General features: G+C 49.2%; 2 protein-coding genes across 8 annotated transcripts in view; both read left to right on the top strand.

Annotated features, from left to right (window-relative positions):
- LOC126918724 (leucine-rich repeat-containing protein 24-like) overlaps positions 1–26194 on the top strand; it is a 142110-nt gene that overhangs the window by 22724 nt on the left and 93192 nt on the right. For 4 of the 7 annotated variants that reach the window (XM_050727003.1, XM_050727023.1, XM_050726992.1 and 1 more), the window contains exon 3: positions 20228–20327. The exons of the other annotated variants lie outside the window; for them this stretch is intronic. The gene's annotated coding sequence lies outside the window, so the exon portion shown is untranslated. The remainder of the gene's footprint in view (positions 1–20227; positions 20328–26194) is intronic. 7 annotated transcript variants of the gene reach the window in all.
- LOC126918905 (ejaculatory bulb-specific protein 3) overlaps positions 1–26194 on the top strand; it is a 142806-nt gene that overhangs the window by 44195 nt on the left and 72417 nt on the right. The gene's annotated exons all lie outside the window — the stretch shown is intronic.

Here is a 26194-nt window from a genome sequence, read left to right as displayed (position 1 = left end):
GCTTCGGAAATTCAATTTCGATCTCTTCTTGCTTTCTCGATCGAATTCGTACCTTGTATCTGTGTGCGCATCCCAGAGATCCTAATAACGCGTCTTCACCGAGAGAAAGCTCGTTTCCTCCGTATTTCTGCGTGTACCGTCGTCCATCCTGTTCCGCCGACGCACCAACAACGGCCGAATACGTAGCAGGTTATCCGTTGAAACGTTGGTCGAATTTGTCCAAACGACACGTATATTGGGTGCACGCGGCGCGAGGACATATCCGGTTATTGCTGGCACGCTGATCAATTAGAGGAACGTTATCCGCCAACGATCAGGGGGCAAGTGTTGGTGTTTCTGGACAACGATTTAAACGGTGTTAGAGCCGTCTAGCCAGTCGTTATCCAGTGGGCCCGATTAGGCTTCTCCGCGAACCGTCCGTGTTTCCACCGACTCGAATCGCCCGACGAAATCGCTCTCTGTTTTTCCCACGCTCGATCTTGTACGAACAACTTCGTCCAGCTTGCTCTGCACGATGGAGATCGGCGTAGCGATTAGGCGCGGCTATCGTCGCAAGGATCGTCACGCCAAAAAAAGAAAAAAAAAAAAAAAAAAAAAAATGAAAAAGGAAAAGAACCGCAAGGGCGACGAATACGATTTTAATCGCCGTTTCGCGATAAACGTAGACTTTCAGCTACTTTTTCCCCGCATTTCCGATTCCTTTCCCGGTTAAAGAGTTTACTCGCGATATCGTTTCGGACAGAATTAGTCGCGCTCGAAATAAAAGCCATCGCCGCAGCCATTTCCTGACAGACAGACGTAGCGGGGCAAATTGTTTTTCCACGGCGGGATCCGTCGTTGTTTGCGGACGCGATAGAGTCCGGCAACTTCTTTTCACGTCAACTCGAAATCACTCGCGCGTTTCGCCAACGAAACGAAACGGTTGCTCTCTTCGAGTCGGTTTCTGCTTTCCACCACCGAGGCTTGTCATCCGCTCAATTAGCCGCACCATGTTCTTTAATTCCCGTTTGCTTCTCTTTTCTTCCGCGTACCGTTCTTTCCCGCGCTCCTTCGGCTCGGCTCAACGAGTAGAGTCAGCGTCCTGCCTATCAAACAGAGATTACTTTGTACCGCGACTCCGTTCGTCCTAATTCGGGCTACACTCGATCGCTCAAAGTTCGTTAAACGATCGTTTTCATCTTTCGAGCGATAGTTTCGCTTTTGGTCGTACTTGGCTCGCTGCGTCGTTCCATCTACGGGGAAGAAGGAAAGCTTGCTGGTCGAGTACGCGGGTGAACTGTTATTTTCGGCGTTTCGGAGATGTCTTTTCGTTTGGATCGAAGCAGAAGCCGACCGACAATTTCTCTCTTGCTTTGGTATTATTTCTGGGTCAAGGAGAGTTCTTCGTTCAACGCGCAGAATCGAAACGTCGAGAGTCGAGTAGCTCGTTTAGCGCGCTCTCTCTCTCTCTCTGATACCTAATAAAAGGAGCAGCACGAATCTAGTCGGTTCGTTGGTAAACTGGCCGGTGCGTCGCGGCGCGCCATGAAAATTTCCAAAGTTTTCCGACGCTCTAAGCACGCGCTCGGTGTCGTTGCGAAATGGTGGAAGAAACTCCGGCAACGCTGTCTATATTACCGTCGCAGAACCGGAGAATGCCGGCCAACAAAGGAACTAACCATGTTACCGATGTCGATTTTTCGTTGTTCGATAAAGCGGAAAGTTTTTCGGTTCGTTCTCGCGCGCAATTCCGCGGCTATCGGCGTTCCTTCGTAAAAGAAGACGAACGGAAGACCGGAGACAAGAAGGCCGGCGTGTAATTTTCCTCGCCGTCTCTTCTTTCAGCCGTTGAGTAGTGTAATTTCCTTAGGACGAAAGATGGAACAGATTCGGGTGAAAAGGTTTCATCGGGGGAAGGCTCGAAGCCTCGCGACCGCCTCGATAAGTAGTCGTTCGACAACCGGAGGATTCCGCTCTTCTATTTCCGGTGCTGCGGAATTCGAATCGAATCTACCTTTCGTTCGAACGTATCCCCGTGACCACGGAAATTCAAAAACCTAACTCGAAGAAAGTCTGTCTAATTGTACATTCGTGTAGAACGGCGCGTCGCATATTTCTCGTAGCGGAAAGTTAAACGGTAAAAGGGGAATGGTAAGAGGGGGGAATCGCAGCGGCGATCTATCGGTCTGATCGATCATCCTTAAATTCGCTATTTATTAAAGCGCAGAGGTGCGAGGATGGGCAGCGAAAAATGGGTCGATCGGGCGCATTTACGTTGCTCCGTGCACGTAGATCCGTCGGTGCACCGGGGAAAAATGGTTCAAGTAAATGTAGGAAAAAGAATACCGGGCGACAAATCATCCGGTGATAAATTTATGGCGAGTCGCTGCACAGTGGGGATGAAATTGTTGGGAACGTGGGGAGAATTCTGCCGGGGTGGACGATGCCCTCTGGCGTCGGTTCGGTCGACTCTGTCGTAAAATCCATTACGCGATTGAACGCGTTGAAAAATTATGAAATAAGTATTAAGGACACGTGCCGTTGCGCTGTTCCGCGCTCCTCCGCGCTCCTCCGCGTTGTTCCCCTGAAACGAAGCAAGGACACGCGGTAAAATAACGGAATTGTTCGCTGTTTCTTCGTCGTTCTTACGTGTTCTTCGCACCCATGTAATCCGGTTATGGTCGATTTATCGCGATCAAGCCGGAGCTCGTTAAATTTTCCGCCACTTTCTCCATCCGACTGTACACATTGTTAACCGAAGAATCAACAACGGCGCGAAGCGCATCGATCGATTTTTCCTCTGTTTCGATGGTGCGTTCTCTTCTCACGTTGCTACTCGTTGTCGGCAACGGTTACAGTAAATAATTCGACGTCATTGACGCCGCGAGCGTCGCTCGAGCTCCACGCTGTCCTACTTCCTTCGATAAATAATTACGGCAAACGGGCAATTTCAACGACCAGGTTCCTTTCAACCACGAGGTTCCGTTCGACGACAGTTTCGCAGACACTGATACGAGATGGAACATCGGAGAAGCGATGATATTCGTACTATGTATCGGTATAGAAAGATCGTTTTAATCGCGCGAACCGTGCGTCGCGCGCTATTTTTCTTCCGAATTTTAATGCGATGGAACATCCCGTAAAGCATTTATCCGCGTTGCGTTAACTCAGGCACGCTACAAAAGAGGCGGAAGAAATATGTGGACGGAGGAGCGGCAACGATGGAAATTCGATCGCTCCGAGCGTTTTAAATCATAGGCAAATTGCGCTACTCGCGAGGAAATTTATCGCAATTTTTATCGGAAGTTTTCAAAGATTCGCAAGCTTTCGTTGTCTTTGAATACCTTCGTTTTCGACTTGGACGAGAACTCGGTCGCAGCTATTGTTTATTTTTGTCAAAATCCTGCTAGCTGGACGAAACTAAACTATACCGCTGGATAAACAACGAAATCGATTTGTCGCGAACGTAGAGCCGGGATAAGGCGAGTTAGGACGAAACTATCGCGCGCAACGTCGCGACTCGTCGACTCGCGTTTGCCGACTCCGGTGGTTTCCCGAATTTCGCCTTTGCCATTTGCTGTCGCTGCGGCTTTGTCCTTCCGCTTCTGCGGACGATATCGATTATTACGCGTGATCGTAGGCCGCTCCGATGCCACTCAGACTCTTTTTATCGCGAGATACGTTTTGTCGGTTTGAACGGGACGACGGCTGTCTGCAGAGTACGAGATTTCCAATTTCTCGCTAGATCGTTCCATGAACTTTTCTACTTGCCACCGGTATCGTTGCACCATTTCGCGCTTAACGTTAAACGTTAAACGTTAAACGTTAAATCGCGCAACAGAGACGATCATTTTCTTGCAAACAAGCCCATCTCGAGTTAAACGCTTCACGTATCGTTCTTTAAAACGCTGCTACGAGGCGGCAATGAATTTTCTGGCAAGAGAAAAAACGATGCTCGCGAAATCTCCACAGACCCAGACCGATTAATTTTCCGTTATCCGTGAGATCTTTTCTTCGAAGCAAGTTTTATTTAATACTCGGCAAGGAAAGGCGGAAAGAGAAGCGGGAGAACGGTACAGAGACTGCAGATTAAAATTTCCCTTGATCTAATTGCAGGGATAACGAGTCTGGACAATTAGAGCTGTTAAATAAACGGCGCGGTGTGCATGGCCAGCGCTTGCCACGGTGTTTGCTCTGCCGTCCTGGCGAAACCGCTATGCTACGAATGAAATTTCATCGCGTTGCGTTTGTCCGTACGAAAGCGAGAGGGCCGAGCCCGAATGCTGAATTTATCGTGAAAACTTGACGCTGTACGACGCGATACTTTTGACTCGCCGTTTCGCGCGGTTATCATATCTGGGCGACAAATTTCACAAGAGAAAGAGAAAGCACAATGACAGAGAATCGTAAGAGTTCGTCACGGTTTCGCGTGCAAGTCGCTCGCGAACAAACTAAAGATCGTTCCAAGGTTCGAAGCTAAGGTTAAACGGGATCAATGGCACTTTAGAAGCGCAGGTACGAGATTAATCCGTAAGGTACAGTGGATCCGAGATAGTAGACGAATAAATGCGTTTGTTCGTCGATATTAGCCGGATGTTACGCGGTAGACGTAGCAAGCGACGGCTGGACGATTCGGCTGGCGTTCACCATCGCTCGTGAGAATCGGCTCGGCGAGAATCCGCTTTTCATTAACCCGGAAATATCTACGTCGTTTTGTCGCTGATGCTGCTCGAGGGTTAGTTTTTGCGCGCGAGAGTCGACGAAAGGGCGAAACGCGTATTCCAGCTAGACCGAAAACCGGATTATCGGGGATGACGACCGGTTCAGCATCGCTGGATGGGATTGGAAATTGCAATTCGATGGCAACGCTCTCATATTCGGATGCTTTACGCTGATTAACGCTGCTGTTGATTCGATGCTTTGTAGCCGTTCGTTTTCTCTTCCTTTGACATCCGCCGGTACCGCGTACTCTCTATCCTCGCAAATGGTAGTCGCGTTTCACCGTTGACCTTTCACCGGATAGGAGATACGGGTTTCGGGATTTATGTATCATAGTTGCCGCGTGAAATGCCACGATATATTAACATGGACGCAATTTGGCAAAAGACGCGACGTCGACGGATGCTTGGGATTCTTCGAGTACGATTAGAACCGCGTTTCCGTCCCCGCATCTTAGCACGTCCTCAAAGTTTAGTCAAACACGTTGCAGAAACTCGCATTTTGTAACGTAATCTTGGTATAGCGTACGTTTCGCCACAAATTCTTCACCTCTGACCTTCTAAACAGGTACAACGTATACGTACGGCGTATCGCAAGGACGTTCGAGCCAGCGCGATTTTCGTTTCCAGGCGTATCAAAATTCCAGCCAGCGGCCGATCCTTTGGCAATCGGATATGCTTGACGATAGGCAGTACTCGCGTTCGTCACCATCCACCGTGCAACGCGTATCGTATCCAATTAAATCGAGTTGCCTCGAAAAACCTAATCCCTTTCTTTCCCGCTTCGACGTATCCGCTCTCAAGGCATCCATATATTCCAGCTTTTTATTCCAGTCTCGATGGATGAAACGGGACCAAACGAGCCGTTTCGTCGCTGGGACGGTGACTCGCGGTCGGATCAAATCGATCGGACACGAAACGGTGCATCGACGCGACGTATGGACGTTGCCGAAAAGTCCAAATTTACGCGTTGCAGAGGTTCGGTCTCGCAGAGCGAAATTAGCGATGTGTGTTAGCGGCCACCTACACGTAGACACTGTTCGCTGCTGGATGCTTTGATTTAACAGCTCGTTATATAGCGAAGGCTAGCGCATCGATTCGTTATACGGAACAGTTTAACGCGGCTGCATGGTTGAAACGATAATCTGCCGGAGCAGCTTGTACGACGATTGCAACAGGATGAACGCGTTTCACGGGTTACCCGACACAACCGTTTATCGTACAGTTCGAACAGCTGACATTGTTTTCGATGATCCTTCTCTTTTTTTACGAGCCATCGAACAGCAATCTTCTGTCTGTTTCGCGGTTATGCAGACGCGCGTACTTTCTACGAGCCAGTTATTTTCCCCTTTCGTCCGTATCCAGAGATACAGAGTATCGTAAAGATCAAAAGTTAACAATTTCGCCAGGTGTAACGACACATCGATACACGTAGGAGAAGAAATACGTCGATTCGATACGTTAACATCTCGAATCCTCGAGAACTTCGCCTTAGCATCGAACTGTATTTCCACGATGGGAAAATCAAAATCGTTTCGTGGCTTGCTTGGCAACGGTTCCTCCCGTATGGCAATAGGTTTCCGATTGAATTTTATCGCGGTGGATAAAGGCGGTCTCTAAAGCGAAGAACAATGATCCGAGATCGCGACTGCCGTCACGTCGGAAGAAACATGGTTTCCGAGATAAACGAGCTCGTTCCGCGAGAAGATAATTTTTCCTCCGCTCCGAGTACGTAGCAGATTTTTTGGCAGACTCGCTCCTACTCGCGTCGACCCTACCGTGAAAATCGCACCGCACGGAGGCCTAGAAAACGAGTTCGTCAGAAAGCGTCGTCGTTCGAGATTTTTGGACCGATTTAGACGGTTTGGCGGCGATCCAGTCGTGTTGTCCGATGGCGGTTTCCTAAGGCGTGCTAATGGATTACGCGGTCTGACTCGATTCCTCGAATATCGTACGATCGCCGTTTCCTTTCATCCGCAACGCCGCATCTTCGATGGTGTTGCGTTTTAATCAGGCAGCGAGCGATCGAGCCAGTCGAGACTCGCCAATAGACGCCAAAATCGAGCAGGAGGCAACTTTCTATGCAGCTGAATTTTCCAAATTTTACAAAATACATATTTTACGAAATACGTATTTTACGCTATACTCGGCAAAGGGAACGTACATCGAAGATACGCCGTCGTTGTTGCATAACGATAGACCTTTTTTCGAATTTATCGGAATTTACTTTGGACACGAAAGATCGTGTTCGAAGTATTAAAGAATCCTTTTTTCTCGTTCCCGGTGGTTCTCGACTTTGTCGAGATTGATCGCTGATGTATTCCCCCGGGTGTCTACTTTGCTCTTTCGTCGCATCCTTTGCCTCCGCTTTTTCCTCTGTCTGTCTGTCTGTCTCACACACACACACACACACACACGTGCTGTTCGATCACGTACCGTCGCGTTTCCTTCGAAACTGCATTCCTAATTGATAACGCATGCGTAGTTTAGCGACTAATGTCGTCTTTCGTCGACGTTCGAGTTCCATTGTTTCGAAACAAGTTCGTTAGACTTGGCGGCTTTGTTCTCACAGTTGAATTAATTGTCGCTGGTTTTTCGTTAGCAAGATCGATGTTTCGGTTTCGCACGTTGCAAAGTTCCGTAATAGAGTAATTAATCTTATCGAGCAACGCAGGCCGTAGAATGGTGGCAGAATGGTGCAGAGCAAGGACGTGGACGGCGACGACACGGAAAGATACGGTATTCGTTTCCTCGTAGATTCGACCAACTTCGGTCTCGTTAATACCAATCTTCCTGGCAGAATGGAACTCGAACGTGGCTTAAGGAAAACCAAATCGTTCGAAAAACACGAATTACGACATTCACGGGGATAAGAAAGATCTCTCGAAGCTTGCATCGTTTGCGCGTGCAGCAGTTGCGTCGCGGTCATTAGGTGGAATTACAGAGGTTCGCGGAAAATGCAAAGTTTGAGTTCTTACGGTGGAAGAAATCGCTTCCGGTCGAAGACGAGCTTCCGGCGATATTTCAGCGGATCCTAGCGGCAACGGAACGCCCCGCCTTATCGGTCCGCGAGACAGAGTTTCCATCTGGCACGGCGATATTTCAAGTCGACGAAAACGTCAGCTCGCTCGCGCGAACCGTACAGTTTTCGCGAACTCGGCTACGATCGTGCGACAGCAGCGCGATTATTTCGCGTAATTGGAATAGTTGTCGACGAATCTTTCGCCGGACTTGAATTCGTTCGTAGCCTGTCCGCCGTCGCTTTCGTCGCCGTTCGACGCATTCAACGAAGAAGGAAAGCGTCGCGCGATAGCAGAACGCGCGAAACGCAAACTTCAAAAGTATTTCAAAAGTTCCTCTCCGTAAGAGCGAGCACGGCTGGTGGAAATTTCACCGGCTAATAGAACGCGCGGTACGAGATAAGCGAATAGAGCAGGTATCACGGAGAAAAGTGTCGGGGTTCGGAGATAAAAGGTAGCTGTTCGTTCCCCTCGATTAATTTTTCCGCGCCTGAAAAAGGTCGGATAATCGAGATTTTACAACGCAACAAACATGGCCGGGGTCCGGTTGGTAGGTACGATTAGTTTCCGCTCGAACGCATCGTACGAGTACAGTGCCGCTGGAAAACTCTCGAAAAGATACAAGTAAAAAACGATAACGGCAGCTTTACCGTAAAAAAATAGTAGCAGCAGCCGTACCGGGAAAAATTTCCAGCCAGAGAGATATTAGCGCACCTTGTGCGAGACACGAGTCCGATATGGTTGCGGATGGAACGACGTTCGGCCGCATCGCGGAAAAGAAGCAGCGATTAAACGAGCGCCAGGGGAATAAGCGGGATCGTAAAGCGACTGAAACGTCGCGCGTCTCCCTTCCTCCGCGGAACGGAACCGGGATCGAGAGGTGGTCAGATGGAATTAAAACGTCGGCGATCGAACTTGGTCGAAAGCCGAATTACCCATGGGACTTTCGATAGCCGGAACTCCCGTGACCGCTTATCGGCCGATAAGGGAGAAAAATGTGTCGGCTCAGGCTCATTTCGAATTCCGCGAATGCGTAAGACGTATGTTCGTTCTTCGAATCGACGTCCATTTTCCTCGATTTCTCCATTCGTCCGCCGTTCCTCTCCCGATCCTATCGATCTCGGTCCAACGTTCTCGCTCCACTCGACGGTATATAACATCGTCCTGATTGATCGAACGTTTCGGAAACGGGCTCGATCGACCGACAACGAGTCGAAAGATCCAATGGAAAATTAATCGATCGCGAAGCGCTAAAGACGGATGGCCATTCGGAAAGCGTATGGAGATCCGAGAGCGCGTCCTAACCTTCGAAACAAACGATAAATACTTCGATGGTTGGCGCGTGTGTTAAATCGCCCGTAGGTTTACCATTTCGGAGATCGATCGTGCCACTCGTTACTTCCGAGAGATAGAGGACTCTGCAGTGCGTTTCCAATTCCTCGTACACGCTTTCCTTCTCTATTCCACAAATTCCTTCGCGCGTCTTCGAAAACGCACCGTATTTATCCCTGCCGTTCTCCTTTCAATTTTTCATCATTTTCGGCGTAAAAAACTTCTTTTACACCGCCTGCAAAGCAACCCGACTCGTCGTTCTCTTCTTTGCTCGCTCGAGATCAACGGCCAACTCGCAATTTTATATACGATATCGAATAAAACTTGGAATTTTATCTTATTTATATTATAAGGTGATAGTCGTCGACGTATTCGACTTGGACGGCAGATTATCTACCTCTAATCCTGTTTACCGTAAATAACGGTCCTCCGACGCGAGTAACGGCGACTCGGCTTCGTAACCTCGGCTTTTTCTTTTCGCTCGCTCCACCCAACAAGTTGTTTACGAATTTACCAGACGACAGCGCTCGATACTCGGTTGGCTATAATTATCCGTGGCGCGTACTTACTTTAGATAACGGTGACAAAAGTTTCGATTCGATTTCGAGGATTTAACAGGACGACGGGGTCGTTGAATTTCCAACGAACGGTAGCTTGACGGGAAAAAGAAGGCGGGTGAGAAAAAGAAAGAAAAGGAAGAAGAAAGATGAAGATATCTTCGATGAAACTGTGTTACGGCAGAGTCTACAAAAGCTACAGCGTGCGATCCTTTATAGAAAAAACGCCATTTCGTTAGCGGTTTGAAATGAAATTTTTCGAATTTATCCACGAAATATCGGACAAGTTCGTATGGACGATACGTGATCCCGAGTGCACGCACCGATACACGGTTCGTCGAGAAAAAGCGTCGCCGTACGGTGGCCAGTTGTAAAATTCCGGCTTCGTTAACAGGCTTGTTCCCCCCTGTCAAGCTATCGGCGTTTCGTCTAACGCCACTTCAATTAGTATTCCTTTCGAATACGATCTATCCGCGAGAAGATTAATTTTATCGGTGTTTATGGCAAATAAGAGGTTCTTTTCCATCCCGTTTGGCTGGTTCGGCTGGCCCCGGCTATCTCGAGCGACGCAGGATTTACGAGGCGCACCGGTGACCCCGGCAACGAACCGATCCCTTTAAATAGTTGGTTCCCCGGAAGATTTGTGTGCCGGCATACTAGGCCGTGTGGCATCGGCCAGGGAATGGAGCGACGCGACGCCCGGCGTCCGCCGCCGGATTCCCGCCTGATAGCTCGAGCGATTCTGCTCGTTTCCTGGCACCCTCGTTTCTCCTCCTTTCACGATACATCGTTAACGACGAACGCCCGGATATTCGCACGTTGCTCGAGCGTTTCCGCGTTAAGATACACGGTATCCGCGTACCATCTACCTCGCGAATCGATCAAATTTCCAGGCACGAACATTCATCGGTGTTTTCGAACGTCGCGTATCGATCGATACGCGCAAGTTGAGACGCCTATAGGCGCCACTCGACTCTTTAGGGAACAGTGGCTGACCCAACGCTCGCCTCTTTCACTCTGGCTACGGCGAGCGTTGTAACGTTGTACGTTCGATGTTTCGCTAGTCACCGTTATCGGAGATATTTTAAACAACGATTCGATCGACGCGAGATAAAGCGAGGCAAAGCGAGACAAAGCGAGGCAAAGCGAGGCAAAGCGGGGCGCGCAGCTTCATTCCTGGTAAAAGACAAAACGGCATTTCGCCGTTTTCGTTGTTTTACGCACGGCGTTACTCGATGCGCGTTCGTTTTCCGTCCATTATTCCCGACCACGTCCCACGATACACCGCTCCGGCGAATCTCGGTAGCCGCACCTGTTCGCTGACAGTGTCCGAGATATAAGCCATCTCCTCCTCGTTTCGTATCGCGCCGCTTCTCCACCGCTTCTACTATCCTACTTAGATTTTTCCAACGAACGCGCGAGACCATGGCACGGCTATCGCGAGCGTCCCGTTTAATCCAAAGCTTATAGTTTATAGCGTTGTCCGGCCCGCTCTTTACGTTCACGAAGCTTTCGCTTCTCTCCGTTCCGTCCGAAAGAATGCCAATTTCGAACGAGCCTTTGCGCCCCGTAATTAGTCCGTTTCTCTGGTCTTGCAGTTTCGAGGGGATCGCGGCTCGATTCGACAGCAATTGGCGATCGAGGGCCACGAATTCGATGCCTCTATAAAAGCGCCGCGCGCTCACCATCCCTGCCGTACGCGTCCCACCACCAAATTGTCGTTCGTTTCCCCTTCCGAATCGAAGAACGTTGCCCGGAATTTTATTGCCGCGAATTTGCTCGGTTTATTTGCTTTCCTCTGGCCCCGTCACGGCTTTCCCGCTCGTTTCTCCTCGTTTTTTCCCCTCGCTTTTTTTCCCTCTTTTTTACCCCTCGTTTTTTTGCCAACGTCACGTCCCGCGTTGTCTTTTTTTCGGCCGATATTCGAGCGATGGATTTTCCAAGTTTTTCGCTGGATTTCGGCTCACGAGCCATCGGCTCTGTGCAACTCGAGCATCTTGCGTTTCACGCGTAACCGCTTCGTTATAGAGATACCAGCCGCGTTACCGCGATAATTGCAACTCGTTTTCTACCTTTGGCTTCGCATGGAAAACCAAGTTGCACGTTACGCGGCGACAGATAGTTTGATAGGAGTCGACGACGTCTTTGGCGTCGCGCTTGCGTTATAGAGTTGGCGGTTTTCCAGACTTTGCGCTACGCGATATCTTAACCCACTTAGGAACTTGACTATTACGTAAAAGTTTCTAGCAGTGGCTTCGCGAAGCGGATAGTATTATAGGAAAAGGGATTGTCAGAGGAGCCGACCAGATCCGTTCGCGTCTCGTTGAATCGTACGTCGCCGATCAAAACAATCGGCTGTTCCATTCTGCCGTTTTTCCAATTTACGTTATTCAAGAAAGCGTTCGTCCGTTAGCAGGCGGAATTTTCGTATCCTGCTCTTCTACTCGACATCGGAAACGGTTGACTAGCGGCTACGGCAAAGCAGACGAATTGCCCCGTTGCGTCGATTTGTCGCTCGGCGAACGACCAACTCGACGACGAGAGACGCCAGTCTCTTAGCTTTCCGCTTACGAACTCGTGCCGCGCGTACAATCGCGAAACGAAGAATCGCTCGAGCGTTTAATAGCGCGCCACCGCCGATTCTCGTTCCGGTTACAGCGGTTTCCATTGTTTTGTCCCTTAGCCTACTTCTCCGACACGCGCACGCGCCTGCCCTTTCTCTCTTTCTCGCTTTCTCTGTACGAATCACGTTGTACACGATTCTTGAAAGCGTTGCTCGTGTCCCTCCGGTCCAGCCAGCCAGCCAGCTAGCCAGCCAGCCAGCCAGCCAGCCAGCCAGCCAGCCAGTCGTAAACCCTATAGCGTAAACCCTATCAAAACCGGCTTAAGCTAATTTGCAATTTACGCCGTGTATAGCTTGCTCGCTACATCGGCTCGAACTGACCGACGCCGTCCGAGTTTCATCCTGTTATCGCGCGCTTTCTCTCTCCACTCTGCACTCGACAACGCCGCGTCCGAAAATTGAAATAGCTGCTATCGGCGGTTCGCGAGTCCTAAGAAGATTTGGCCAATTAGGACGGCTTAGTAATCTGGTAATCGTGCCGAGTAAAGCCCACGTCCTACCTCTTCCTTTTTCACTTTTCCCTTTTCTCGTTTGTTGTTCTCGGTTAACCCGTCGATCTCAGGCGAACCTCTCGCGGGTTTAACGCGGCGCTTGTTTCGAAACAAGCGGCGCGAGAATAGACGCGGGGATTTGCTTTTAGAGAAAACATCGGCCAAGTACGTAACGTATCTGTTGGCCAGTGTCTCTACGTTCGCCTCGTAAAGCGAATACGAGTCGAGTTACTTACGGTTGCTCTTAAGAGTCTAGATTTCGTTACGCTCCGTTCTCATCGAATCGCTGCAATTGCGCTTTTCGTTTTCTCGCGAAATATAGAAAAACGATGGAGGGTCGTTTTTATTTTCGCACGGACGAGCTTTCCTCCGTACCTGTCCACCGTGTTAACGCGACCGTTGATAATTCCGTTCGTGAAACGCTTGGTGCCTACGTCGCGGGAACTAGCCAATGGTAGGGCACGTTGCGAGAGATTAATAAATCGCTAGAAATATTGCGTTTGCTCGGGACGGTGAGCTTTTACCCTGCACTTTACGATGTATACCGTTTGGCCGGTAATCAGCTCAAACTGACCGATAAGAGGATGAAATTCATCCTCTTATAGCGTTTACCCGGTAGACGCGGCCGTTAGGAAATTGAAAGCGTGGCTATGTCGAACCTTGGGATTTACGCCGATCCTAACATCGCTTTGCCGATATATTAAATTAAAGCGCGTCGATCGATCTTTTACGCGAAACGTCAATCTCGATCGAATCAATCCGAAAATCGCTGACCGCGTAATTACTTATTTCAAATGTTTCTACATTTTTGGGAAATTTCCGACTTCAAAAATATATGGCGCGCCAAAAATACGCAAAAATATGTACGAGATATCTGAGGCAGAGCACTTAGCGCGTTATTCAGCCAGCTAGACGAGTTTCTATTTAGATTTCGTTTCGTTATTTATATCCGAAAGAATGCGTTAAACCGACTGTGTACCATTTATACATACTTATTCGCTTAAGATTAAGATCAACGACGAGATAAGAAAATAATCGAATCGAGCGTCCAGCTACCGAGAAGGGTATCTTTTGCCTCGACGAGGTGCTATTTCCAACGAAGCGTTACTCCTTACTACTACCTATATACTACGATATTTATCTACGGAGTAGATAACTACGGCTCTAATTAAATCCTACGCCTCGAGTTCTTACGGCAACGCGAAATTGCTCCGTTTCGCCAACTATCCCTTAGTCTCTACCATCTTCCGCTACTATCCGTAGACTTAACTGTGGTTAAACGTTGCCGCTGGTGATCCACTAGCGGACACTCTCTTCGAAATCGTTTCTATCGACTATCCGACTACTACGCACGTTTCCCTGGATTCCGACCGTCTTCCTCGACAGCGTTCTCACCGTGGTCTTTCTTCGCGCGATGCCTTTACGGATTACACGTCACCGCGATGAAATTGAAACTCGGAGAAAGTTTCACTTTCGCGGGAAAAATGCTACTACGGGGATGAGAATGTCGCTCGAAACGCAAGTACGTAACTGTGGATCTGAACTCGCACGGGAAGAAGGAATTCCAGCGATAACAACACCGAGATACGCACGCGCGTATAAACTTTCGGTTTCGTTACTTTCGTTGGAATTATCAAAACCGGAAGAAAGAAAGTACGAAGGCTGGCGAGACGCGCGTAGCCACGTCGATTCTGTTGCATCGAATCTTTCGGACGATTGGCCGAATTGTCGGCGGCGGACTCGTTCCACTGCTGTTCGCGTAATCGTCACGCTTAACGAGCACGAGGGGCAACGATGCAGGCGGATGACGGATTCGGTGTAGTAGGTGGTCGTCGAGACGAGGCTGAAATACGAGCGCTACGACGGATCCAACGATATTTCGCGGCGTATTTAATTTGGATCGTCACGGCCGCGCGCAAATATTCGATCCGATTTGCCTGTAACGATGAGAACACGTTCTGTTCGCAAACAGAACGGGCAAATAAAAATTTCAGGAATTTTCGTCGCCGACGGCCGGTCGACGTGGGCGCGCGTGTACCCGAAATTCCAACAGATGTAGATCGCGAAGGCGTCGAAATAGGATAGGAAACGTCGCATGTACGTAGAACGTACAGCCTGCGCTGGACGCGTACCGTGTCCCCTGTGGACAAAAAAGCGATTAACTCCAATCGTAGCGTGACCGACTCCAACCGATTAATTTCAGCCGGTGACAAAATTTCGCCAACTCACGCTGAAATTTATACGTTTCGGCGCTCGCTGCGAACGCATCGACGAATTTTTCGTCGCGTCACGTTCCACGCTTTTTATTTGCCGATTCTCGTCCCAAAAATCCCTTAAACGAGCAAAGCTAGACACATTTCGAGAGAAAAATAGCAAGATAGAAGTTGAATTCCCGTTAGATCCAACGTTAGAGGTGGTAATTTTAGAATCGTAAGTCGAATCGTTGGAAGATCAACGGACGTGGAATCAAATCGAAAGACAGGACGAATCGGACGGAAATAAGAAGAAAAGTGCGTATAAACCTACGCGGTATGCTGGATATTCTCTTGTTCTCCAGTTACAGCTTATTTCATCGATGGATAGGTATCGTTGGCCTTATTTCCTGCGCAGCAGCTCGCTCTCCGAACTCGAGTCCGATTATTACGATACGACGAATTCGATTCGGTCGGTTACGCGGTCATTTGGAATCTCTCTTTTTTTTTTTATCGAACGTCCGTTGACAGCGTGGAAACTGTCGGTGCTAACGCGATGGCCAAAGTCGCCGACGATTTCTCGTAAACCGTCGTGGAACCAGTTCGACGATGCATTCGCGTTTCTATCGAGAGTGGATGTTCCGCGAAACGATAAATTTTGCGATACCCGATCCTATATAATACGTTGAGTCGAGGGGGAGACGTCGGACGCTTATATACGCGCGCTTATTCTCGTCGATGGGAAAGAGCGAAGAGTGGTGGGTGATGGTGGCGGGTAAAAGGGGAAATTCCGGTCGGTATTTCATTCGGGGCTCGTGTTAACGCCGAAGTCGGCCGAGCCCCGTCGTTAATTCTCCACTGCAGTTTCGTTCGTGGGATATTTCAGCGTTTCGCTTTGCGGTCGTCTCGTCGAAATACTCCGACCGATCCGGTTTTTACTCGGCCGATCGTTAATTAACTGCCATCGTTCTGACTGGAACAGATGCTACCGTGTAAAATAAGATCCACGCGAATACGTACCTCGTTGTTTCTCACTTTGTCGTTTGCTTCGCGGTACTCGGCAGTTGCTTCGCCTCGTGAAAATATTTTTACGGTTACAGTTTACAGCTGTATGGAAATGGATAACGAACCGGCGGATCCTCTTCCCTTTAGACGATCGTCTCGAGTCGAGTTTCTTGGAAGTTAACGAATATGTTTGCGTTACGAAGCATCCTCGTGGTATCGTGACGAGCAATCGCAAAGTACAAGTCTGTTGGGATGTTCGTCGGCCGAGTAACTCGCAAGTTGAAAACGCGTCAACGAATGCTACTTTCTAATCGTTTAATCTCGCGATAGTCGTTTAAAGCGATGCCGCGCGACAATACCGCCGCGGTTAAAACCGTCGTTCAAAGTTGCTCGCAGTTTCGACGTTTCGTAAGACGGATAGAAAATGAGGCGCAGCCCGTTGCGTTAACGGATCTCTATCCGTTTGCCAGAGGTACGACCGTCGAGAATATCGAGTGTTTCAACCCGGCGAGATTAAACCTTAAAATTAGAACGCGCGCTTCGTCCTCGGTTCATTGTTCCCGTCGCGTTTCTCTTTTTATCCTTCCGCGTCGTCATCGTCCGTCCGCGTCTCTCTCTGCTACGTTTTTATTCCTCCGTTTTTATTATCGTTGCCGTTATTATCGCTATTACCATCGAGGGACAAACTGCGTACGGCGATAGGCGTACGATTACACAAGCGTAAGGCGAAATGAAATTGCAAGTAGCAAAACAAGAACAGAGAAGCTTAATTCGAAGGAGATTTAATTGGAAGGAGATGGCGCGAGCGATTTTACAAGTTACGTACGCGGCGATGCGAGCGGAGTGCCTAAAGGTAGATCTTAAGCTCTTTCCCTGGTCCTTGAGTACGCGCGGTTGTTTAGAACTGCGCGCGATCATCTCGTTAGCGTCGCGCGTCGCGTTTGTCCGAAACATTGGAACGCGCTATTTCCAGCGTTTCCTATCGTCGCGCATGTTTGAACGACGTGTAATTATTTCGAAAGTGCTCGACGGCAGTCGGGTGCCGTGGACTCGGCTCGTACAGACGCAGCCGTTTGACGCCAAACAGGACCTCCTAAAGTCCTCTAGAAATCTAATCGAACCGCTTTAATCAAAATCTAACCGCCATCTCGGTTAATCGCAGTCTGTTCTATTTTGCCAAAATAGATCGACGTCCGTCCGGCTAACTTTATTCGTATCGGATTTCAGACAACGGCGAACAATGGAAAACACATCTATTAAATACGAGCAATTTAACGTATTTGCGAACGAATTACGCCGCCTTTCTCCCGTTCGGCACTCGCGGAAATACAATAAATAATCAGCGGAGACGTTGGCGCGTCGCCTGTTCCGAGTCAAAGCCAAAGCGAGTAGTCGCGGTAGCCGCGTGGTCCGGCCGCGTGTCGCCGTCGCCAGTAGTCTCTGACCTGTCTTTCGTCCGACCTGGAATCACTGGTCGCGCCACAGTAGCAGTCCCCGTGTTTCGTCTGGCATCGGATATTCCAGCGTTTAAGCGTTCGCCGCTCTACGAACCACTTTGTACACACGTACTTTGTAAAGTACTTGCGTAAATTCTCTCGTGACGCGAACAACCATTCGATTCGACGAGGCAGGCTGGAGTAATATAAAAAAAAAAAAAAAAAAAAAAAAATGGGAAAAAATGAAAGCGGCGTAGTCGAGAAGATAGGGATAGAAAGAGATGGATGTATCGGAATATATGCGCGAAGAAATCTGATATATCCCGAAGATGCGATCTCGAGGTTCCTAGGCAATTGGTTTCGCGGTTCCTTTGCCGGTTACTTCTGTCTTCGAGGATGTAACGTTTCTCACGGTACGACGATACACGACTATCGTGTTTTCGTAAATCGATTTTCATTCGCGGCGCTGTACACTCGTACAGGAATCTATTTTCTCGAGGAACTCGACGTTAAAGCGTTCCCTACGTCTTTCCATTCTTATTTCCTCTTTGGTCCGTAAAAGCTAACGATCCCTCTAATTGTTTCCTGAAATCGGAAATATCCAATTTCATCATCTTCCTCGGTTATGTCGCACTGGCGAAAACGAGCGCATCCGACTTTAACAAGGAAAGCAGCGAGACTCGTAACGTCGCTTCTTCCCGAATGTTTGCAACTGTATTTCTTTCGGCCTAACGAATCGCAAATGGAAACTCGATACAGGTTATGCCTCGAAAGTCTCCGTTTCGGCAAACATGCTGAAAAGACGCGGATCGAGGTGATATCCTGTAAAATGAAGGTAAAATTGAATTAAATTAAGTAAATAAATCAAGGTTTTTACGGTATAAAACAGTCGTTGACGACGCAATAAATTTATTTGGTCTCGTAAAGCGTATATCGGTGGACAAAAGCAAGTTAAAACGAGTGGCGATGTTGGAATAAACGACTCGTTCGACGAACGTTCGAATCTCGGTTTATTGCCTATTTCTTTTTTCTAACTTTCACAGCTAAATTATTCGTTCGGGTCTCTACTCGGAACTGGGCTATTTCGGACGAAACGTACAGAGAGCACGAAGCGCAAGCTAATATAAATTCTCCTGGCGGCGAACGGTATTATGCTAGATAAGAGCATTAGAACGGACCGGGTGGCTCGGATAGACTTATAAAGTTAAACAACATCTGTAGTTTCAGAGATACGAAGGCGGGCTACTAGTTTGCATTCTACGCGTACGAGTACCTTGTAATTCGGAGAAGCGAAAGGCGGTACGAATAAAATAACCAAAGGATTTCATTTTTCGTTCGGTAGACGGCGACGATTAGATGGGCGAAACGACAACGAATCAACGACAATCGTCGTTCGCATTCCGCGATACGCGTTCCTCGTCGAAGGCTAGACGAAAGTCGAGACAAAAAGGACCAAAGTAAACGGTATATTTTCGTTTAGCCCGGTTTTACTCGTGGCTGTCCCTGTTTCTTGCGGAGGCGTTCACGCGAACAACGAAGCTTCGCAGTCGATAAATCCACGAGTACCCATCGAACAACTCGAACAAATACTACGTGTACAGCCTTCCATCGATTAAACCGATCGTTCTCGAATATCGCGTTTACCGCGAGACGCGTTTAATACGAAAATTCCTGGCGAGTTTTCTAGTTGCGATTTATCAAGCGTATACTCGCGACGAGAGGCAAGTTGCGCGACCACCAACGAATACGGATAACGCAGAGGGTAAGTGGAATTCACGGTGTCGTTGATTCGTGTCAACGAGCTTGTTTTACGGGTGACGCGACGGCCGGTAGTTTCGCGAGCATCGAAAAACGCGGTTTATCCGAATCGGAGGCCGAATTTTATTTCCGGCTATTCGGTTGCTCGCGTGTAGCAAGTTGGCCGGTTCTTCCAAAAGATTCATCGACGAACACGACGGTGGATTTTTTCAAAGGGCCGCGATATACGTATTCCGATTGCGTATCGATCTCCGCGATCTTTCTTTGCCTGGTAAACGCAACGACCGCGCGATTCCTTCTTAAAGAGCCTGATTTTAAAAGAGCCTGGCGCCTTTCATCGCAGCGCAATCCGCCAACCGTTTCGCGCCAGAACTCGCTGGTCGACGAACGCGATGACGACAAAGGGCGAAAAAGGGAGCTCACGAATCACGGAGCAACTGTGACGGGAAAATGAAACGCGTGCTGCTAACGAAGGAAGATAAAGGAGAGGCGGGGAATTTTCACGCGTGGACGAACGACAGCGGTACGCGGCGAATAATCTCGCGTCTTCTACCGAGAAAGAAGGGAATCGGCGCGACGTCGACGCGGTACGATCGATCGCCAGCCGAGCATAAAGAGCTCGGGGAATGAAAGAACGGACGGTGAGTGGAGCGAGTGCAGCCGAGCTGCGTACCAAAGATATAGCATTGGTGCATCCGTGGATAGGGGAGCGAGCGTAATTCTTTTGTCTCCGCGGACGTTTCGCCGATGGTTCCACTCGCTCCTCGAACCGTCCGGATACGGGGACTGTAAATGGTAATTTAAAGCGACGACAAGCAGCGCACGCCGTTATTAATCGTAGGATTCCTTTAGCATGCTGCGTCGTTTCCAAGTGCCGAATATCCTTTTTTTCGAAATGTTTGCGAATCAGCGAATATCGGAGAGCCGATTGAAAGCGAATAAACGGAAAGAAGAAACGGCGGTCGCCGCGGCTACGTTCTCTTTAATTACACACGACCGTTCATTCCGATTGCTTTTCTTCCTTCCGTCTTCCCCCTTCTTTCCCTCGCCCCTCTATCGTGCTTCGTTATCCGTATAGCCATATCTTAAAGAAGCCGTTACCATCGTTTGTTACAGCGACTGTACCGGCATAAGGTGTACCCTGATTTCCATTCGGAAGCACACGGGATTACGTTTCGATCGAAACGGGACAGTTATCGTTCGGCGTAAATCATCGGTAAGTGTTTCGTACATAACCGAGCCTTTTCCTGTCGGCAATTTCGTAAGAAAGAAGCGGGTCTGGGTCAGGCCGAACGCGTCTCGATCATCCGCAATTTCTTCCCATCCTATTTACCACGTTTGCGCAGGTAGAATTAATTTCCGTAGAAATCGATACTCGTAAGTTCTCCTCTCGTACACACACGCTCGCCTTCGCAAGAGGCAACATCGCAACCAGCCAGACAAATAAAGCGTTCTTTACGCTGGATCGCGAACAAACGAGTAGCATCTCGTTCGACGAGGCGATAAAGCGCGAGCAAGTGCATCGAGCATCGACGATAATTAATCGTCGCGTTCCAACTACCTTTGGCGCTTTGAACGTGGAACGCGAAGAAATACGTTCGGCTCTGCGCGCGCGTTGCGTCGAATCCTCGTTCGTCTTTCACGCGGCTCAAACTTACCAACAAACTCGACGAACAGTTTTTTTAACGCGACATATTCATCGACCGATCGCATCGTCGCAAACGGAATTGTAACACTACCAGAACTATACTAGAAATATTAGATTGCAGCGCGTCCCGAGCGTTTATACGTTTCATCGCGACTGGATCTCTATCGCGACGGTGTGCAGACGCCAGATACACTTATTCCCGTTGAACGAGTAATTTACATATAAATTCGCGGTTTAAATCACCAGAAAACCCGTACGCGGCGGCGATTATCCGAAATCAACGGATATCAAGTCGACGGAGAAGGGAAAAAAATGTACCACGAGGTAACGTCGCGCGGCTCAAGCCCGTGGATGATATCGATCGAAATCGTTGCGCAACTTCTACGAGAAGTTTCCGGCAAACCGGTAAATGAAAAGAACTACCGCCATTGCTTTATTTATTCTACGTATTGCTCGCTATACGGTTGGACGAACGTTCCGTTAAGGGAACATAGCGACGTAACGTTCAAAGTTTGAAAAATTTATAGATCGTCGAATCGAACAGCCCGAGCTCCGTACCGAGTTTCCACGTCTCTCATCGAAATTGTCATTTTCCGTATCTCGCATTTTTACTTCTCGTTGGACGAAACGCGCTCGTTCTGCGTCGCAATCGATGACGATTTAATTCCACGGCCTCGAGTAACGTATTCGCAATGGCGACCGTTAGAGCCGTGATCGTGCAAACGCACGAAACGCCGCTGCCTCGCGGACGACCAAATTCAATCATAAAATCGTAAATGTTTGAATAGAGAAACGCGATAGAATCGATCTCCGCGATGTCGCGTAGCATTATTATCGCGACGCTAACCCGCCGGCGCTAACCCCACGGCGCTAACCCAACGGCGCTAACCCAACGGCTCTAACCCAACGGCGCGCCGGGCTTACCGAATAAATTATCCGCTTCTGTTTGCTCTCTCCATTCGCACGCGCCTTCTCCGTCTCTCGCGAGCGTTCGTTCTCCTTCTGCCGACGATGCAAGCCACGCGATAATTAGCACGAACGGTTAGCCTGACCGGACGTTGTCGTTGGGCGAATCGGCCCGCTGATAGCGCGTCTACAAAGCGGCGTCTCGATTCGTCGACTCGGCGATCGAGCGTCTTGTCGCGTGTCGCCATTCTTTCCGAGCTTCGACCCGTTTCTTCGCGGCTGCCTGCGCGACTCGATCCTTCCAATCTCGAATCTTACGAGCGCCTATCGTCGATATCGCTTGGCGAAATTTGCAGCAGGCGAATTCGCTTTATTCGCCACGGACAATTCCTTTCCAGCGGTAAAAGTAGTCGCGGAAGCGTAGCTGAAACGGGCAGAGTACAACGATAAGGAACAACGGTATGTCTTGGAACGTCTAACGTGTAGCGTTTGCCGGCGAGAGACTGCCCGGTAGATCGTGCAGCGTGACGAGAATTTGTTTAGACCTGTGCTAGGTTACAGCGAACTTTGAACGCTGCAGTTCAGGGTAATTAAACGTTGGTTATAGAACGCACGATTAATGACTATGCAGGTTGGAAAGTTCGAGACGCGAATAGTTGAGACTTTGCGCGTGTTAAACGCGAAGGAGACGAGGGTAGAGTTTCGCATCGGTATCCGATGGGAGAAGGGGAGCGGATTCTAACGTTCTCTTTTACGAAACAACGTTTCGATCGCAAAGAACTGATTCTGGTATATAGGATTTCGATAGTCGATCGAAGAGCAGTTCGCGGAATCTATGGGACCGCGTGTCCTCGTCTTTGAGATGCACGCGTCATCGACTCGACGTAATTAATTTAAAGCGGAAAACCTGCACATCGACAGAAGATATACGATATATGGTAACGCGTATCGAGAACCCGCTTACACCCGGTTAATCGCGCCGCTGCATAATTTCGCTGCTCCTGGTCCTCCGTGCGTCTGTGTACGCATCGTCAATCGCGATCGGAGAATCGCTGGCTTTTCAGCGGTCCGATTTTCGTCGAACGATTTTCCACCGATAACGCGTTTCTCCTGGTCGTTTTTCTTTCGTCGAAGGAACCGTATCCGATCGCTCGATACTTTTGCACCGAAATAAGCTGTTCTTTTTAAAGCAATATCGTTATACGAGGGGATACGCGGTGACCAGATTAGAAAATGCGGTGAAATTTATGGATTTTCTGTATCGCGTCGGGTTCGAAATTCCGGTCGTTGCCGCTACAAATGGAACGTAGTCTGGCGGCTGGGTGGTGCGCGAGATTTCGCTAAATACGCGTACCTATCGTACGAAATACAAGCCAGCACCATATGGCACCGCTAGGCTCTCCGCCTCGGCTAACCCACTCGGGTATCGTTCATTCTGCCAACCGACCCGGTATTTACCGTGCCATGTATCCGCAAATATTTCAATCTTCGATCAATCATACACGCGGGATACTCGCGACCCGACGCTGCGCGCTGTCGCCTACCTATCGTCGCCATGCTCGCCATACATCTTGTCGGGAAATTCGCCAGCGCGGATACGCTTTCGAGGGCGAAGAACAAACGGAACTTTATCGATTCAGCGGGAAAACCGACGGAATCGCGTTCCATTTCGAGAATTCGCGCAAATGCAATTTCCGCTTGTCTCACCTTTTAGCTCCGTCTATCCGTTTATATTTGTGACGCGTTGCTTGTCCGAGATGCGCCGATTTTCCTAAACGTTATTGGCAAACGTATTATACTACGTTGCCTTCTAGAGAGCGTTTCGTCGTTTTCGCGAACGACGCTCGGTTCGACGCGAGTCTGCCTCTAACCGGAGTCCGAAATTACGTAGAAACTAGAATAGAGGGGCGGTGAAACGCAGTAGTTAAGCGATATGCAGTAGTTGCGGTGGTAAGAATCCTTAGGATCGCGGGCAACCGCAGAACCGTTCTTGCGTCCCCCGTATCATGTTCCGTTCAGGTGCGGCGTGGCGCGACGCGGCAAACGACCCAGTCGAGCCGAGGCTTTCTTCTTTCAGCCGGAACGAAGCGAATTTCGTTGATATTTCGGAGAGCGCAGAGGGGCTTCCTCGTTACGAGAAATCGCGAAACGATTAGAATTTTACCATGCGTTTCTTCGTCGCTTTTCGCGTCTTTGAACGCTTTTTACCTCGAAGAACATCGCCCGCAATTACGTTATCGTTTGGCGTTTAATTATGACGCTGTCGGTGCAACCACGCGCGTATCGTTTCCACTTTATCATCGTATCAGATACGAGATCGCGATCGAAAACGCGAACGAAACTTTGCTAATGCGCGCGTTATCCTTCCTCTTTGCAACGATCGCCGCAAATTAACAAACGGTTGACCAAAAATCGCCAAAACGTCGCACGCTCGACCGCTTGCAAAATAAATTGCACGCCATTGTCCGTAATCCGCCGAGGTTCTCCGGGATAGAAGCGAAATTTCCCTTACACCGTGGAAAAACCTGTCGGTGACTGGACTCGTCGAGGATGAAGAAGACGGCCGGTCGGTTTTTTTTTTCACCGCATTAGGCGTTCGACCGTACATTTCGCAAATTGCAACGGACGAACGGTATCGCGGGCTCGAAGCGAAGCGAGGGTTCAACGTACCGCGACGATACGATTTCCACGGCCATGGAAACCGCGGCGACACTCGGCACGCGCTACCGACGATTACGACGGCGCGGCCTGCGGACCGACAGAAAGGAGAAAATATAAGGCTGTCAGTCGCAAGCGTTTAGCTGTTGAAGCCTCGTGCCGCGCGCACGTGGCCACCCTCTGGAACGCAAGACCCAACCCGCGGATCCCCGCCGTCCCCGACCGTGCTGCTGGTCCCCTCGGCCGACCCAATCTAAGAAACAACGTTCCGCTCTGCGGAGCGGTATGATTAACTTTGGAACGAACGGTCGCTGGCTGGAACTAATGCCTTTGTAATGTTGTTATCGATCGATTCGTACCGTAGCGCCTTTCTTCTTCCAGTTTATTCGCAGAACGAAAGCGATCGTACCAGCGAAAGTGTATTTTGTCCGCGATTCCGATGGTAATACCGAGTCGCGTTTATACGTTTCTTTTAAACGTAACGATCCAACGTGTTTCGCGTACTCGTACGATAAAATCAACGGAATCGCGTTAAACTCGATTAAATCCGATGGCTGATACTCGAAATCTTCGTGCTACTCGGCGTAAGGTACGCACGATCGCACGGCGGTGGACGAGTCCATAGTCCGCCGATAACGCTCCGATACGTCTCGAAACGAGACACGCCGCGCGGCTCCAAAATGCTTTAGCAATTCGAAATTTCCATCGATCTCGAGATCAACTTCGAGCGATCCGGCAGCGTGCGTTTGGTACTGGGTCGGGCAGAAGCAGGACGACGCGATGTCTGAATGGAAAATACAGGGCGGCTGTACATCGCACACGGTTGGAGGAAGGGAGTCGCAGTTCGATTTACGATCGCTCGGAAGCCACCGCGACACCACGATTTCAACTAGCAAATTTTACCGCGATGACCGCAGACACGGCGGCCGTGCGACGCGCGTTACGTTAACGCTGCGTATGACGCGCACGCGTTGGAATATACGCGGCTGTCGCTGGCAACGGTTCCAGCCTCTTTCGTGCCCGGTCGGACCGCGATCTTCTTATTATTCTCGCGTTTCGACCGCGAAACTCCAAGCTAGATTTTCGCTAATCCCGTGTAATTTGTATCTAGCGTCGGTTTCCACCGTGCAAATTTACGACCGACCATCTATCGCGAACGTAACATCCAGTCCGCTCGAAACTCTTCCTCCACTTTGAAACGTTGCAGCTGATACACTGTAATTATTATTCGTTAGCGTTTCCACTAATACGATTCAACCAAAGAGTATTAAATTCGGCAGTTCGATGGAGTTTCGTATACGGGTGATTCGAGTAGCGATAAAATGCAATTACCAGCAGCCTTTTGCGGTGCATCCTATTTTTCGTAATTCGAATATTCGAAAGCACGTAGATGGAACAAGATCTTACGGTCGATCGTCGAATAGGAGAGAAAGAGAGAAGTAGAAAAAATGTCTTTCGGCAATATACAGGCGAAATACTTTCTACTCGTTTAATTTTTTCGTAGAGGCAGAAGCGGCTAGCATTTCGAAGGTAACGCACCGGTGTAACGTTTGTTTTGGGCCGGGCAAATTCTTTCGTAGTTAAAGATAAATGGCGCGTTCGATCGCGCGGCATTCGACGTTGGAAAAAGTTAGCCACGGCGTAAGAATCGACCGACAAGCCATTTTGCTCGTTCGTTGGTATCGGGCGAACAAAAGCTGGGTGAAACGTTTAAACGCTTTGTCTCGAGTCGCGAGTTGCTTTTAAAACACGGAGGAAAAAAATGCGTATCGAAGGGCGCGTCGCTATATTCGTGGCAACTCGGGTCTACTAAAATTCTCTAATTGACGTTTATCGTATAAATTTTGGATCGCGTATCCTCGTATCCCGTT

This window comes from Bombus affinis, chromosome 1 (genome assembly GCF_024516045.1).
Source record: "Bombus affinis isolate iyBomAffi1 chromosome 1, iyBomAffi1.2, whole genome shotgun sequence".
NCBI lineage: Eukaryota > Metazoa > Arthropoda > Insecta > Hymenoptera > Apidae > Bombus > Bombus affinis.
This window is presented reverse-complemented; position numbering and strand designations above follow the sequence as displayed.